The 18,257-nt window shown below is 32.9% G+C and overlaps 1 long non-coding RNA gene across 1 annotated transcript; it reads left to right on the top strand.

Moving 5' to 3' along the window:
* Positions 1-1,352: 1,352 nt before the first annotated feature.
* On the top strand, positions 1,353-17,632 carry LOC143242487 (uncharacterized). Its single transcript, XR_013022810.1, has 4 exons — positions 1,353-1,662; positions 7,247-7,331; positions 13,978-14,072; positions 17,576-17,632. It is a non-coding gene; the product is annotated as an uncharacterized LOC143242487 (long non-coding RNA).
* Positions 17,633-18,257: the final 625 nt, after the last annotated feature.

The raw sequence follows: 18,257 nt of genomic DNA, 5'->3' as shown, positions 1-18,257 counted from the left end.
GCTCTTAATTACTGAGAATTTAGCATATTATTTATGTTTTTTAAATGCAAATTAATATAGTGATAAGAGAATCACTAATGGATTTCAAAACCGCGCTTGTGGTATTAAATTAAGATTGAATTATCTTGCTTATTATGAACCAGAATATTAAGGAAGTTTTGCTACTATTTTGTATTTTGAATTTTTTATCTATGACAAAACTGTTTGTCCCTGCCTATAATTTTCAGTCGGTGTAAATAAAGTCAGTCAGCAACAACCTACTATCCATAATCAGAACTAAGGATTGACTGTCAATCTTATAACGTTTCCAGAGCTTAAAAATTTATCACTGGGTCAACCAGCGTCGTTATGACGGGAAACAAATGTTGACAATAAGTACTTCTAAAATAGGGTTTGCTATTAAAAGACATGAAATAGTAATTATAGTACAACTAAGACACGGATATTTGATACGAATGCTGAAACAAAAAGAATTAAAGAAACACAGACATCTGATTATAAGATATTAAAAATAAAACCATAATATAATTCTGTTTTTGTTTTTGAAATTTGCTCAAAGCTACTCGAGAGCTATTTGCGCTAGCCGTCCTTATTTTAGCAGTGTAAGACTAGAGGGAAAACAGCTAGTCATCACCACCCACCGTCAACTCTTGGGCTACTCTTTTATTAACAAATAGTGGAATTAACCATAACGTTATAACGCCTCCACGGCTGAAAGGGCGAGCATGTTTGGTGCGAGTGGGATTCCAACTGCGACCCTCAGATGACGAGTTGAACGGCTTAACCCACCTGGCCAATATAATTCTAATAACATATTTTGATAACTGTTAAATTGACTTTGAGTAGCATAAGTGTTTAGTGACTACATATATATACATTTCGATATAAGCCGTTCAAAATTCTTCGCTGTCAGTTAGCGCATCCTTAATCCCCTGACTTTATATCATTATTCATAGGTACAGTACCTTTAAGTTTATTATATTTCTAATTGCTTTTTAGAGTGTTTTTCTTATGATTTATAAATTGCTCCTGAAGTATAATTAATTTTTACAAAACTACACCTTTGATTCGAAGTTATATAGTGTTACAGTATGTAACGTTGGTTTTCATTCAGTCAATAGATTTGTTTTAGTTTATGTATCATAAGTGCAACAACTGAAATGGTAACAAAAACACATGAATAAAAATTATATTTTGGTAATTATTTTATGAGTTTCATATGCCCTCAGCTCCTCAGAAAGTTAAATCTCACTCAACTTTTTGTACAATGGGTTTTATAATAGTTTTAATTCTCTAAGTATAATTCTCATACATAAAAACACACAAATGTAAATAAAATATTTAATTTAAAATAATTTAAGTGTAAAAGAATGTTAACTTTTTAATTGATAGGTGTCCAAGTTTTTATTTGTGTGGCGGCAAGGTTGTATGAAAAGTGTGAATATAAATATTAAGTATTTAAAATGTATTTAAAGTAATTATTGAAAAACAAAAGTATACATTTTATGACCATTGTATTTATGCTTCGGTTTAGCAGAAGAAAAGTTAAATCTTCTGTGTTACGGTGCTTCTTTCTTTTTTTAAACAATCAGCAGGAATTGCCACTATATCATGTTAATTTAAGCCTGAAAACTAATGACAATTTGGAGCGTGACTAACTGAGTAAGTTAATTTGGGGTCAACACTTTATTATAGTTACTTTATAGAACGAAGTTTTATAGTTGAAGAAGAATAACATTAACAGATCCATGCACTTAAGAAAAGGCATGTTAGCAAGTACTATTAACTCGACTGTGGTGGTAAATTAAAACCAGTGTTTAACCTTTTTCACTGACCCGTTTGAGAATCTAATTTTGAAAGCTATGAATCCCCTCCCCAGAAAAAATCACATAAATACATACACAGAAAATAATGGAGGAATAAAATAAATATTTTTGCCCCCAGTTTACTGACTCCTTGAAGCCCTTTCATGGACCACCAGTTAACTGTTATGAACCTTCGATTTAAACAATGGTAGAGGCTGTGATATTAGTAAAATAGGAAACATAATTGACAGAAAACATATATAAGAGGTATAAAATATTAATGTTTTAACATCTAAAAATAGTTGTCACTACTGTAGTGTTGGAAGTGTTAGAAATAAAATTGGTGGATTCAAAGCAGTTGTGGAAACTGAGAATTTTGATATTATGGGTATCACTGGGATTTGGTTGGATTTGAACAATTTTTATCACATTTTTCTTTTGAAATACCAGGTTATGGATTATTTAGTAGAGATAGAGTATTGGAAAAGGGGAGGAATAACTATAAGGAAGGAGTGAATTTCACCTTGTTGAGTTAGAACATATTAAGAAAATAGTACTGGGTTTGAGTGTTTGTGGATTTAAAGGGAAAGTCTTTTAACTATAATTTGTTATAGACCACTAATTCAGAATATGGAATTTTATGAGAAATTATTTAATGAAACAGAATGATAGCTGAAAAAAGATATTACTATGAGATATTTTAATTTCAAGGATATTAATTGGAAATACTTTTCAGTTTGACAGTGAGGGGATAGGTTTTTGAAAATTGTTCAGAACACTACAAGAGTGTTAAAGCACTTATATATTAACAGATGTTTCAATATAGAATACAGGAGATAAATATGAATGACAATTATAAACAATGTTGAAAGTGATGTCCGTTGGCATCAATACAGGTCTGGATCCTTCTTATTTTGTTTCTAAACACTGCTATCAGTTGCTGGCTTGAAATAGACTGAATGAATGCTGTTATTGCTGCTTTCAAAGCTGCACAGTGACTTTCTGAACACCCTGTATTAGATTTAATATTAGCATCTGATGTGAATATGATAAAAGTTGAGTTTGGTGAGTGCTTAAGTACAAGTGACCATTGCATTATTAGGTTTGGGATTTTACTTCATGTAGAATTTAAGAAAAGAGTACCCCAATTACAAATATCAGAAAAATCCATTTTGATAGAAAGAGACATGATCTGGCTTCTGTAGTTCATGAAGAGTTGGGAGGAGATCTTGAACATGTGTGGGAAGCATTTAGGAAAAAAAAAATGCTTACAGAACATGCATATTCACAACAGAAAACAATAGGGCAATGAATCAGAATAAACCAGTGTGGTTTAGTAAAGGTTTAAGAGGTTGTGTGAGGGATAAACATAATGCATTCATGAAATTTAAAATTACTGAAAATAGTAAGAACTTACAGGACTAAGAAATCAAGAGAGTTGGTTAAAAAGAAAATTAAAAGGGCAAGTAATACATGTGAATGAGGGTTGGCTCAAACAGTGGATAAGGAATTCTTTAGAAATATGATGGACAAGCAAAACATGAAGATGGGGATTGGGCCTCTTAAAAAATTATAGCAAAAGGCTGAACTAAGAAGATTATGAGGTGGTAATCTTATTACATTATATGAGTTCTTCAGTTGTTACAAAGAAATATACAGGTATTATGCTTTAGCTAGAACACTTGATGTTTGGGGAATATATTGATGTAAAAGATATTTTAAGTTCTGAAATTGTAAGAAAAAAATTGGGAAACCTAAGAATTGATAAAACCTCTGGACCACACAACTTTTATCTGAGAAGTTTAAAGAAACTTAGATATTTTTATGTGTGAATACTAGCTAACATTTGTTTATAGGTCATTGAGTCATGGAAGAGTATTAAAAGATTAGAAGTTAGTTAATAGTAGTTCAATATTTAAAGGAGGTGATGAACATTGTCCAGGCAATTATAGGCCATTTAATCTTACATCAGTAGTTGGAAAGGTTTTTGAAAGGATGATTTAAGATGTATTGCAGAATCACTTAAAGCAGTTTGATATAGTGTCAGAGAGCCAGCATGGCTTCAGTAAGGGAAAATCTTTAATTATGATAAGAAACCCACTTGAAGTAAAAATGTATTCTCAAGAAGGTTAGTATGGGTGTTGAAACTTTGATTAAAATAAAGTACAGGTGACCTAAGGACGTTGAAAGGTTGTTTTGTACTTTGGTTAAACAAGACTTTTCCTTTAATTAAAATAATCTTCTGGTCTAATTTGAGGATGTAACTGTGAGGGCTGATGAAAGAAGAATTTTGAATTTGGCTTACTTGATTTTCAGAAAGCATTTGATAAGGTACCTTGTAAAAGACTTGTTACAAAAATTAAGTTTGTGGATGTGAGGAAAATGTTATTAAGTTGGATAGAAAACTATCATGAGTGTAGAAAGCACAGAATAGTAATAAGTAGCTTCAGGTCTGACTGTGTGATAGTTACAACTGGTGTGCTTCTGGGCTCTGTGTTGGGTCCTCTGCTGTTTATGACTGGTATTAATGATATGGACTGTGGAATGACTAATAAAAATTTACAGATAACTTTAAGATTTTTGGGTTGGGTAACTGTACCAAAGATGCTGCAGACTTACAGAAAGATAATTTGATGCATTGAGTCATAACATGACAGATAATGTGTCTCAGAATGGCTGATATGAGTATTAGCACTGTTATTGATAAGGAGAGAACAACACTTTGACCTTCCTGAGTCACCTTCAGGTCAACAAAGAGAGTTTGCAACTGATTGTTACCGGACACATCTTAGGGACGAGAGTATAAATGGTATGGAATTGTAGGAGGCGTTGCAGTTGGATGTTAGGTTATTAATTAGTATAGGAATAAAGGTGTTCCATTCTGAGATGCATTTTTATTTCTAGTGGATTTCACATCATCATGAATAACAGATAATGTTTATTCATAATTAAGGTGATGCATGTAGATTTTCATAATTCCAATTTGAAAACTGTGGTTGAAGGAAAAGATGTTGTTGTGATCACAAAATCACTTAAGTCATTTAAATAGTGTATTGTAGCCAGCAGTAGGGCTGATAGGATTTTGGGTAGCATCCATAGTAATATTGAATATGAGACAAGAGATATTGTTTCATTGTATAAATCATTCATACGGCCTTATTTAGAATACTGTACACACTTTTGGGCTCCATTCCTGAACAAAAATATTTAATTGTTGGAGAAGGTTCAGAGAAATGCTATTAGGATAATATACTCTTCAAAAAAAAGAAACGCAAAAGGGTTATTTTTGTTATTTTAAAGAGAAATATATGTAATAACGTTACAAGCTCAGAGTATGTGATGTAACACATGTTAAGGCACTGATTGTCAGACCAAAATGACGATAAAAGTTTTGCACTTTGAAAACGGAGGAAAACATCGGATTTTTTGCCAAAATGCATGTGTGTCCAATAAATTTGTTTGAGGATCTGCATGTTCTGCAAGTGCAACATGTGCAAAATCCTATAAAAGTGACAGGTTCTCGGTTTCCATAGCTCAGTGTTAAGCGACCGACATGCAATACAGTTACGCCAAGACTGACTGAAGCACAACGCAACAATGCCATTGGTCGCTTGGAAGCAGGCGAATCTCGATCAGATGTTGCCAGAGCTGTGAATGTCCACCCAAGCACCATCACAAGGCTATGGAATCGTCACCAACAACATGGATCAACTTGTGACTGTCCACGATCTGGCAGATCTCATGTGACCACGCCCGCACAAGATCGCAACATCAGGTTATGTCACCTTCGGGACAGGACCACCACTGCGACGTTTACTGCCTCAACCATACCAGGGCTGCGTAGGATTTTCGATCAGACCGTATGCAACCGTCTATGAGATTCTTAGGCCCCATGTGCAACCCATTATGGTGAATGTCAACGACATTTTTCAACATGACAACGCCCCTCCTCACACAGCCCGACTCACCACTGTCTTCTTGAGACACCACAACATCAATGTTCTTCCCTGGCCCTCCAGATCACCACATTTAAGCCCCATCGAACATCTTTGGGACGAGTTGGACCGACTTCTGCAATGGCGACAACCTCAACTGCAGACTCTACCTCAGCTTGCAGCAGCTTTGCAGGCTAAGTGGACAGCCATTCCACAGGATGTGATTCATCATCTCATTACTTCCATGGGCAGGAGATGTCAAGCAGTTATTGATGCTTACGGGGATACTTGTTATTGACGTTGAGTGACGTTAAACTTCATCTAGTGAGCATGGACTTTGCCTTTGCAGACTTTGGATGTTCAGCAGTTAATGTGCAAAGTTTCACACATGTCATACAGAACTACCCGGAATAAACTTGTTGACAATGTGTCTCGTATTTTGCCTTTTGTGTTTCTTTTTTTGAAGAGTATATATTGGATGTGGATTGTTCTGTGAGGAGAAAATCTCAAAATTTATTTCTCTGGATAGGAGAAAGGTGAAGGAGATTTGATTAAGGTGTTTAACATTATTAAGGGTGTCAGCAATATAGATCTATCAAAGGTTTTTGTGTATAACAGTGAAAACGATAAGGTAAGCAGTCATAAGTTAAAATTTTGGCAGTACTGGAGATGTTTACAGTTTAGACAGTATTACTTTCCAAGAGGGTGGTTAGTGTTTGGAATGAGCCTATGAAAGAAATGATGTAAAAATACATGATTAAATACCATAAATTTATACTGACAGATAAGTTGGAATATGTAAAGAACAGTGGAAAAGTTAGGAAATCCAAAAATAGTGAATGAGATACATCTGACATATAATGTTAAGTTAGGGTTTGGGTTCTAAACAAATTCTAATGGCAAGGTTTTCATTGAAAAGCTCAACATAATCTAGGTTTCAAATGTTCTTTTTTTTCTTTTTTATGTTTTTATAAAGGAAAGATAAGTATTCTCAATTCTGAACATTTTATGGGAAGGTTTGGAATTGATTTCAAACATATAGACGTGAATCTCTTGGTATGCAAGTCTCATGTTCAAGAGATTTTGTGTTTTTAAACTCTCACTGTTTTTGACCAAACTACAAGTTGTTATTTATATGATACACTCTACTAAACTAGGTTATCATCTGTATCATGTATTCTGCCAACTGTAGGCTGTTATCCTTATCATGCATTGACAGAATATTGTACCAAGCTGTATGTTTTCAGGCATGTCATATATTTACAAGATATTCTGAGTTATGACTTTTGCTTGAGAAAACATATTTATGCCTATGTTAAGCTACCTGGGTTTATTCATCATAACAACCCTTTTTATAACAGGTGAAACATGCTTCTCCTAAATTAAGAGCCCTTTGTTTTTTTCTGCAAATGTTTGTAGTTTATTATTTTTAAAACTGAACTTTATTAATTTAAGAATATGTAATCATTTAAATTTTTTTAATATCCATTTTCTTTATTTTTATAGAAATAATTACAAAATCAAATTAGTGAAACATGGAAGAGAAAAATACAGAACAACTTTCAGAGCTTTCTGGCTTCAAGATTGACAGGTAAGTAGAAGAAAATAAGATTTTGTGTATTATATTTCAGTGTTTTTCAGGTGTGTTTTGAATAATTTTTAATAGCAGAGAAGGCTAAACTAACACCAGTGAAGATAATTGTAAGAAATGTTGGTTACTAATTAGGAAAAAACATTTACATTTTTAATGCTTAAGTGCTTCATTAAATGTTACTACAGTGATTATTGATAAATGAATATATTGTTAAAATGAATGCAAGATCTGTTGAAAGATGCTTATCAGATGATTTAATAAAGTAAAGATTTGTTTTGTAGTCAACATTCATAATGTTTAGGGACAACAAGGGACCTGTTGGTTCATCTTGGCTGTTTCATCCTCTAAATTAGACTAAAAATATTAAATAAGTAATTTTATGAATAAAAATCTTATAGCTAGGCCCTTATCATTCATGCAGTTATCAAGTTAAAACTTGCTTAAATATACCTCTACAACATCCAACGCCCAGTCGGTCTGTTAGAAAAATAAAACATTCTTAGTGGAAGATAACTCCAACCTTGCCAAAATTCTCACCAGTAAGTATGGAAAAATGTGATGTATCATCATAATCAATTCCCTTTACAATCCTAAACACCTCAACCAGTTCCCTTTACAATCCTAAACACCTCAACCAGTTCCCTTTACTCTTAAACACCTCAACCAGTTCCCTTTAAACACCTCTTCCCTTTAAACACACCTCAACCAGTTCCCTTTACAACCTTAAACACCTCAACCAGTTCCCTTTACAATCTTAAACACCTCAACCAGTTACCTTCTCAATCTCTCTCTCTCTCTCATTTTTTTTTTCAAGGGAAAACAATATCAAAGATCTTGATCTATACTCATATGACATGCCCTCCATTCTAGGCACTAGTGATCCTCCTTTACAACAGTTTAAAGGTGAGGAACCCAAAGTTGAATACAGTACTCCAAATGTGGCCAACCCAGTAATCTATACAATGAAATTATAACCTCTTTTTACTTCAATATTTTGAAAACCTAAAATCCTATTTCTCTTACCACAAACAACAATACATTGCTTTGATGGTTTAAGAGACTATTACATCAGTATCCCTCACCTTTATTACATGGTTAAGGTTATTCTAATTTGAATCATAATTCAAGTTATGATAACCCACATGCACTATCTTGCACTTATTATAATTTAAAACCAATGCCATTTATTTGTCCAATTCACTAAATTCATTTCACATTTCAAAATCAGCAGTATTCTCTTTACAGTTAGCAATGCCAAAGATTTTAAAGTTATAAGTAAAAATAAGTAATTCAATGACCATTTCTCCATCTATGTAATTTGATGTAAATCAAAGAGAGCAAAGGTTCTAAGATTGAGCCCTGAGGTAACATGTTTGTGACATTAATCCAGTTTGTCTAAATTCCATTTGTAACAACCTTCTGCCTTTTTTTGTGCTGCTGCTCTCCTATCAAATTTGTGCACTTCTCTCTCACATGTATAAAGATAGTTTTTTACAAGTATTTTATTTGGCATCTTGTCAGATGCTTACTAAAAATTCAGATATATCCAAATCTACATGCTTACATTCATCTACAAAAACAAATTTTTTTCAAAGAATGTTTGAAAATATTTAGAATTGTACTGCATAGTCAATATTAAAGGAAAATCTTGTCCTAAATATCACAGACTAGTTAGTCTTACATCAGTTGTGGGAAATATTTTGGAATGTCTGATAAAAGATGGTTTGCAAAGTCATTTAACAATTTTTATTACCTCTCTTGAAAAGAGGAAGGAAGTTAGGTAGCTTCCAATCCATTGACACCTACCCATTATTCAAGAATTTACAAAAGAAATAGTTGCAGTGGCTCACATGGTCAATCCCTAACCTTTTTCGAAACCCTTGGGGAAATATCATATAGTCTAAAAGCCTTATCATTCATTTGTCTTATTTATTTCTTGTTAATGAGTTCAGAATTAATGCAGTTATCTTCTTTGAACTTGTTTCTATCTCTCAACTATTCAAGATGATGAACTCTGCTCAAAAGTTGATTAATTAAAAAACTAAAGGAAAAGTTGAATAACTTGGTCATCTCATAATCATCAAATACAAGCTTTCCTATATAATTCCTCAAGATAACCCATTTGTGACATTAATCCAGTTTGGCTGACCTCTATTTGTAACAACTTTCTGCTTTCTTCCATCTCGCCACTCTTCTATATAATTTGTTCACTTATCTCACACACCTATAGAGAGAGTTTTCCCAACCATTTTATGTGGCATTTTGTCAAATGCTTTCTGAAAATCCAGATATAACAAATCTACACTCTTTCCTCAAGAGGTGATTCAAAACTTTGTCCCAGCAGGCCATTGAAGCTGTGATTATCTTTCTCTTGTTTATTTATTCCAAATTGTGTGTTGTTTCCAAGAGAACCAGATACTGGCAGCCTATCATAAATTTGTTCTGCCTCAAACAATTTCTCCATCTCCCAGGTTTTACTATGGATTCATTTGTAACCCTCAGGTGGGCGTTTTCTTCAGGTTTATGGGCGATCAAGATGGACATTGTGAATGCTTACTTACATATTCCAGTTGGTTGGCAATTGCAACCATATCTTTGGGGTGAGATATTAGTTTTGTATCTAACTTTTGGGTTTGCAACAGTCTCATATGTTTTTGTCAGGTGGTGTGAGCTTTTGCTCATCATCTCCATGTTTCGGGATGTGTTTTTATTATTATATGGATAACTGGTTGCTGTTTGCTTGTTTCAAACAGGAGTTTGCCCATCATACCCTTCAGCTGTTCTGGGAGGCAGCTCTAGTGAGTTGGTTAATCAAATTGGAGAAGTCTCTCTTTCAACCTACCCAGTATCTGATTTATTTGGGTGTTTTTTCAACACACATCCCAGTCCGACTTTGACTTTATTTAATGGAGCTATCAATTTACCATGTTCTTATTGCTCCATTTTTTACAGCTTTTTAAGGATCTATCTTTGGGGATGTGGTCTTGCATGGGCTCATATTACCTTTTCTTATACCATAGTCAGTAATCTGTACTGATGGTTTGACAGGACCCACACTTTGGAAGGTATCCAGGCTTTCTCCTCCTCGTTTGGGGTTACATTTTTTCCTGGATGTTTCCTTTTGGGAATGGAGGTGTAGGTCAATCAGCATGAACCTTCTGGGGGTTGGTTTGTGGCCAAGAAGCTTTATTGTGTCAATACTCTGAAGCATCCAGCTGTACATTGATCATTTTCTCCATCTTGCCAGCCATCATCTGGTAATAATTCATGCTGACAATTCCACGGTTGTTGCTTATCTCAATCATCAAAATGACATCTATTCTTGATCTATTTATTTTCATATGTTAGGTCTTTTCTGGACCCATACTCAAGATATCTTTATCATTGTCTCTCATGTTCCAGGTGATTTCAATCGTTTTGTGGGTCATCATCCTTTTTCAGATAAAACCTCTTCAGTGGAGCAGCCTCTTTGTTTTTTGTTTTATGTTAACCTTCCCTTCATTGAAAGTTTATCACTGTAAAAGAAATGTTTTCCTGGTGAGGAGTTTTCACCTAATTGTATTACTGTTCCTCATATTTATAAGTCTCTTCCTTGGCTTTTCAATTGGGGATCCTCTGTCTCTTCAATTTTTGGTTATTGAGCAGCTTTATCTCACACCTTTTGTTTTTCTAAATACTGTAGTATTTACTTCTACACTCTCCCTGTTGATATATTCATTTTGGATTCATCATATTTTATGATGGGCTGTCCTTCTGGACTGGGATATTAATGTGATTCTTTATTTTGTCACTTTGCCACCATTCAAACCACTTTTAACTTTTCCCTTGAGACTTATTTCCTTCTACAATTAGCCTTTGGGGATCAGTGATTTTATTTATTAGCCATTTGTAAAAACTACACTGACAAACACAACACCAACATCATTTATAAAATACAATGTGATAACTGCCACAACTTCTATGTTGGAGAAACAAGTAGATAAATGGAAACCAGATTCAAAGAACACAAAAAGTCACCTTCACATCTTTTTGAACACTGCAAATCAAATGAACACAACATAACCATAGAAAACACCCAAATATTAAATAAAGAAACAAACATAAACAAATGCAAAATTAAAGAAGCTCTACTTGTACAACAAGTCAAGCCCAAAATAAACCAATACAAAGGAACACATTTATACCTATATTAATAAATATATCCAACATCTGAGCACACCCTCAACATTCCTTCACTGAGTTACACAACCCGCTTCAAACATGTGGTCAGCTATCGGTCAGTTACCTCTTTCTTTCTTTGTGAATCTGATGATGACCGAATAAGGTCGAAACGTTGTTCGCTCCTCTACGTAAAAAATTTTCTCAACCCAAACGAGTCGTTTTACATATATATTTTCTCTACAAGTGGGTTTTCTGCAGTTATGTGCAGTGAGATCCTTGAGGGTTTTTTTTTTTTTTTGCCCACACGGAAGCATTTAGAGGTGTTAGACAATGGCTTTTTATTCATTAGAACTCTTCAGTTTCTTGGGATGCATCCCCAGTTATCTTGGTGTAGTGGGCACATACATTGATCTATACTGCTTATTCTGGCTTTTCTTTGTCACATTTTTTGACCATTGGGTATTTGTTGAATTGCCCCTTGGGGGACATTGTGTAGGCTGGTATGTAGATGCCACCAAATACTACTATCTCACATTATTTGGATGATCCTGTTCTGTGACAAGTGTTCCTCAGTCAAGTGTGCTGTTTCTAAGCTAATTCCACCATAGCAAGCACTAACACAAATTACTTTGTCTAGATTGTAGCAGCCTCTGTAGAAATACCATAAGACCATTTAAAAACTGACTGTATGATATTATTGTATTATGCTGAACTGTCATGAGTAAAGCATAAGAGGATCTTGCCTGTCATAGTTGATTTTTGGATTGAATAAACTAGGGTTGGTTTGTTTTTAAAAATTTAGAACACTTGGCTCCATATTGCATTGTTTCCAGAGCACTGTTTTTAAGGGCTCCCAGATTCTACTAGTGGAGCTAGGGAATCCTTATCATACCTAGTTTTCAGTCATTGGGATGGTTATTGGACAGAGGCTTTCTTCCAGAGTGTTTGAGTGAATCCCCCACTCTATGGAAAAGAGGGTGAAGTTTAAAAGCCCTCTTACCCAGGTTCCTGGAAGTATTTTCCTAGATGTCAAAAAGAGAGGCACCAGCCTACTTGTAGTATTGATTAAAATTTAGTACCTGGCTATCAGGTTGGGTTGAGCGTGACTTTTTGTCTTGATCAATATTGGTTTAGTACTTTGTTCATGGAAGAGGGACTATTATTTCCTTGTAATTCCCTTTGCAATGTGGTCCCATCTTAGGTCCTTGTTTGATCACAGTTTGTTCCATGACGTCCTTCCCATAATTCCAAGAGTAAGTGGAATTTACTTCGCTCACATGGTTGTGGAGTGAGGATGAGTGTTCCTGATTCCAGACCTTATGAGTTCTGTTGTCTTAGGTTGAGTAAATCATACAAGGTTGCTTCATTTCAAACCTGGAGTGTTTTGAAATTCTTTAGGTTTTGCAGAAGGTTTGTCCACTTCATGCTTTGATTGTGATAGGTTGGAACATAGCATTCTATGGCTGCAGGTTAGAAACCATTCATAAATGTGTGTGTGCATGCATATGTATATAAATATCTACTATCTGGTTGAGCCCTGGCTAGTAGTGATGAAAAAACATAAAATTCGACCCACAGTAAATGAGTTAAGTTCTGGGTGAAGAACATACTTGTTCTGGATGTAGTATGGTTTTTTCCACTTTGGTGTCAATGCTCTGTTAATACATACATGATCTATGCAGAAGCTTTCTGTATGGATAATGCCCTCACTGGCATGTCCATCTTATTAGTGTGGGATTCCAGTTGTAATCTGAGAAGTGGTATGTGTTGAAAGTTAATTTCTCAAATTGAAAATGTAAATTCAATAATAGTTAACTGTACTCTCACTTCTTCTGCCCTTCCTCCCCCCACTAAGAGCTGGTGTTTGAGACGGCATATTGGGCCAGTCTTGAAAAGGTAATAACATTATTGGAAGAAGTTGGTTATGATAGTGGGTGAATTGACACTGGTAGAAATTGACATGAGACAGATATCACCAAGTGGATTTAAATGGGAAGTGAAGAACGGAGCAAGCAACAAATAGCTGTAGTGTGAGTTTAGATAAGTAGTATTGGAAATACATTTTCAGTTTAAGGAAATATAAACTTAAGCTTTGATTACAACTCTGAACCATATGCAGAAAATAATCTAAAAATGTTGCCTGGAGCCATGGGATTAACCAATTGAAGTTACCTATCAAATACACCAGCCCAACTTAAGTAAAACCTCTCAGTTAAATCATCATATTAAGAGAAACAGAATCATGAAACCTAATCTTTAATAAATTAACTTTATCAAATAGATACTTGCAGTGAGTTTATGATTGTACATATAATGTATCTATGTGGATTTTGTACTGATAATTTGTTTAGCAAAACTAAATCCAACACAGTTATAGGTTCAACATCAGATCTTGAGATTTTTTTATTTCTTGTGTATATTCATCATAAACATTGCTGAATATATCTTGTTTAATATCTAGACATATTTTTTATATTTTTAGTTCAAAAGGAGAAGATAGCACAGGTGTGCAGGTTGTAAAATATCGAAAGATGTTGAATAAATTAATAGTAACAATATTTACTGACATCAAGAAAGGTAAGACTTTAAAATAACCATACATATATTAATATATAATATTATGTGTTTAAAATGGAATTTTATTGTACAAAGTAACATTTTTATAATTAAGTACTTCAATTGGTAGTTGTAGAATAATTCCATGTAAATAGAAACAATATTGACACACCAACATTACTGATTTGTCTTAAAAGCCAGCTGTATTTGGAGGAAAAATTTCACGAATGTGAATTTAATGTTCTTGATTAGACACATGGTATTTTGCATAAGATATTATAAAGTTGTTCAATTTAATTAATTCATGTAGGAGTTTAATATAAAATATTGCTTCATTGATGTCAGTACAGAATTGTGGTAGTAAATGTAATGATCATTGTTGTGAGATCTGGTAATTTGTCTAGTCAAGGAAGAAAGAAGTTTTAACTCATTCTTTTTAAATAAATTTCAAACAATAAAAATAGATTGAATTGTTAAATTGTCTTCAAAGAGCTTTTTGTTCATGAGTATGGAGATTCAGCATTACAAAGTGGAAATGTTCAGGTACACTCTGGCTGTCACAAGAAGTTGAAAAGTTTCACTGCCATTGCAATTTTCCACACAATTACACCACTTCTAGTATATGTACTGTCAGAAAAACACATCTAAGGCAATTATCTCTCTTTATGTGTTTCATAATTTTATTCTAACATTAATATAAGACAGATAAAATGTTGCACATCAGACTGTGTCATCTGTTTCAAGTCATTTCTCGTCCAGAATTGTGTTTTAAGCATAAAGTTTTTGTATTTTTTATTTGTATAAACAGTTTTCGATGGGTAACTGTTTGTTGTAATGCCTTTTGCATGGTATAGTTGGACATAATGAAATTTTAGCTTTTGTTGAAGAACTTGATAGTTGTATACAGTCTGTATTAATTTACCTGCTTGTTTGTTTGTCTTATCTTTCAGCCAGTGGTGGAAATTTTTTTTTTTTTTACAAATTTTCATAATCTCAGGTGATAGGTGTCTGTGGAAACCCAAAGAAAATGGTTTCTGAGTGTGATGATTCTTATTAGTCAGCACCTACTACCATGCAGTGTTGAATGTCATATCAGAAAGATTTTTATTCTTGTTTCCTGAAGATTTTTCTTCAAGAATGATCCTGATACGACATTTATAGGGATAAGCAATTGCCTGCAATTCACATTTGTTTTACAGTTGTAGATAAATAGTTTCTCAAATGTATGTGTATATGTTTATGGAGACCTTTATGAAGTGATTACTTAGTACATAAAGTTGTCACAATTATGTAAAGTTCATATCATCCAACCCACTTGAACTATATATATTTTTCCACATTTTTAATATATTTGTTAAAGAAGAATATACAAGATACTTAGAAGCTGATTAATAGCTGTCTTGATACTTTTTTATCCTGAAACAAATTCAAGTATGAATGTTGCTTTTGACATGTGACAGCTTTTACCACAACTGATGTAATCAGACTTAACTATTCATTTACTATTTTGTTTTTCATTTCTACTTTTTCTTTCTTCTTAGTGAACAGAATCAACTTTAAGTTTAGAATAATAGTGCTTATAACATTTAGAGGTTTTACTAAACTTTAAAATAAAAAAGTTATGGTTATAAAACCATCCTAGACTTAACAGTGTACTTTTGTATTTAGAAACATGTTGTATATTCACAATTACAGCCACTTGTGTGTTGATTTAAAGCTTCTAAAATTGTAAAAAAGGATTTTATTATGCCTATTTTATTAGGTTGTTTTAGCATTTAGTTTCAGTGGTATGAATTCATATGCATCATAATTTGGCTATTATTAATTACTTTGATTGGATCTGTCAAGATTTTAAAGTATATTCATAAATCTAATTATGTTTTCAAACTCTGACATTAGATACAAAACATTTGAAATGTGTAATACACAATTTAAAACTAGGCTTTTGGATAGTATGACAATTTTGAGATCAGTTACAAGTTAGTTTTGATATAGGTGTGTAGGAACAAATTAAGAAGAATGTTCAAGTCTGTCTTTTATCTGAGTTTCAGGGTCAATCAAACCTGAATTAGTGAAATATTATATTCATACTTAATATTTCAGATTTGTTTTCAAGAACAGTAGGAAACATATAGATGTATTGCAATCAGTTGAACTCTCAGTTTTGCATGTCTTTTGAAAATCTTTTTATCTTGTAAGATGGTGCCCTGAGAGTACATCATAAATATTTTGTACAGTTTTCGTCTTCAACATAGATGCAGCTCTCGAAGAAACTTACTTGTAGGTGTTTTGCATTTTATGCAACCTAGTACATTGTTTTGGGACCAACTATTGAGTTCAGAGGACTTCAGTGAAATCCACCATACTTCCAGTGCTTGTTGTTGTATTCTTTATGATCACTTAACACTGATGTATTTCAATAGTCTTATTACATGTCATTTGATATTTTCCATTTTCTGCTTTCTCACATCAGGTGATACGAGAGTTCTAGCTTAAAAGTTATGATAGAGGGCATTTCTTATATATATATGTTTAAATTTTTAATACAAATTGAAATTCAGATAAATTCTTACCTCTATCAGAGCCTCCTCCTGTGTGAAAGATTTGTACCACATCCCTTGTACACAGGAAATATCTGTCATACTATTCTTTCCTGGATCTCAATTCTCTCATACATGCTTTCACACTAGAGCTGAGTGATTACTTGTATTTGATAATTAATCAATCGAGAGCTTCATTAATCAGTTACATTTAAAAACATTTTTGGCAGTAGTGGAACAGAAAAAAATGTTTTGTTGTGGGATCTGAGAGCCAGATTTTGTGACAATATTTTGATTACTTGAATAGGTAAAATAACTGGAAACAATAATTTTAATTAGATTATTATTTTCCTGATAACTGATATAATTGAAATTTCTATTAATTGATTGGTGGAATAATAAAACATGGTAATTATTGGAAACAGTAATATTGAATTTCACTTGTTAATCAGTAGAGGATTATGAGAAAAAGGTCAAGAAACATAAATAGGTCAGTAACTTTGTAGTTCATCAGGAGACTAGTTAAAATGTTTTTGCAGAAGTATTTATTTAAAGACTATTTTCAAATTATGTTAACTTTATAAGTTCCTTTGTAAGTTGTTTTGTTGAATGTTATTTCTTCATACATCTTGAAAAAATAGTACCTTCTCAAAATTTTATTATTCTTACTACATAAAAAGTGAGATTTAAAACTGTTAGAAATAGTAGCTCATTGACAGTTTAGTTATATATTAGATTTTTTTTTTATTGTGATTTCCATCAGGATAAATTTTATGACAACTGCCTATATTACTTCAGTTCTGAAGGGCACATTTTAAATTAATTTGTTTTCAGTCATTCTATTAAAATGTTTGAAGTTATTTTATCAGAAGTATTTTAACTATTTTTACACCTCCAGTGTCATAATAAACTATAAATTTCAATTAAGAAGCACATAATATGAAGAACTTATTACATGTTTGTGTAATTTTTCAACTTTTACAGCTTGGAAGTTCTAAACCTGTTAAGATTGCTTTGTCAGAATACACTCTGTGTGGGTGAAGCAGAAAAAACTTTGGTAAACAAATATGTTAATTTTTTTGTATCTCTGTGGATCAGTTGTATATTTTAATTTACAGTTGCCGAAGATCTGGAAAAGCAAGCTCCAGTGTCTCCAACTCTTTTAACATGTGTTGATAATTGTAGAGAAGAATTTCCTCACATTTTGTCATGGAAAGACTGAGAAATAAATACCAGGATTGTATGGAAACTGATGTTGGAGATATAAACCTGAATGTGACAGCTCTTTCTAGTGATAATCAAAGTATTCTAGCTTTAGGTAGGTTGTTCACTTGGAAAGCACTCTTAAGATATGCTTTAGAAATTATTCTTTGATTGAATATATTGAAGTAACTTAATGGTTTCATTGCAGTTAGTCTCCTGTATATATATCCTGATATTTTCAGTATTAATCGTATCCATCTCTGAATATCTTATGTTTTTACAAGGATAAATTAATCTCATGTTTTGAAATTTCTGTGATAATTAATCCAAAATTTCATACAAAATAAAATTTTAAATGACATAATATGGTTTCAAGTTTATTTGTCTGGATAGAATAACTGAAAATAATTCCATATTACTTACCATTAGTTTTGTATTGACCTCCTCCATCAAATTTGTGATG

This window comes from Tachypleus tridentatus, unplaced genomic scaffold, assembly GCF_004210375.1.
Source record: "Tachypleus tridentatus isolate NWPU-2018 unplaced genomic scaffold, ASM421037v1 Hic_cluster_2, whole genome shotgun sequence".
Lineage (NCBI taxonomy): Eukaryota > Metazoa > Arthropoda > Merostomata > Xiphosura > Limulidae > Tachypleus > Tachypleus tridentatus.
Note: the sequence above shows the minus strand (reverse complement) of the source record. Positions and strands in the feature narration are given on the sequence as shown.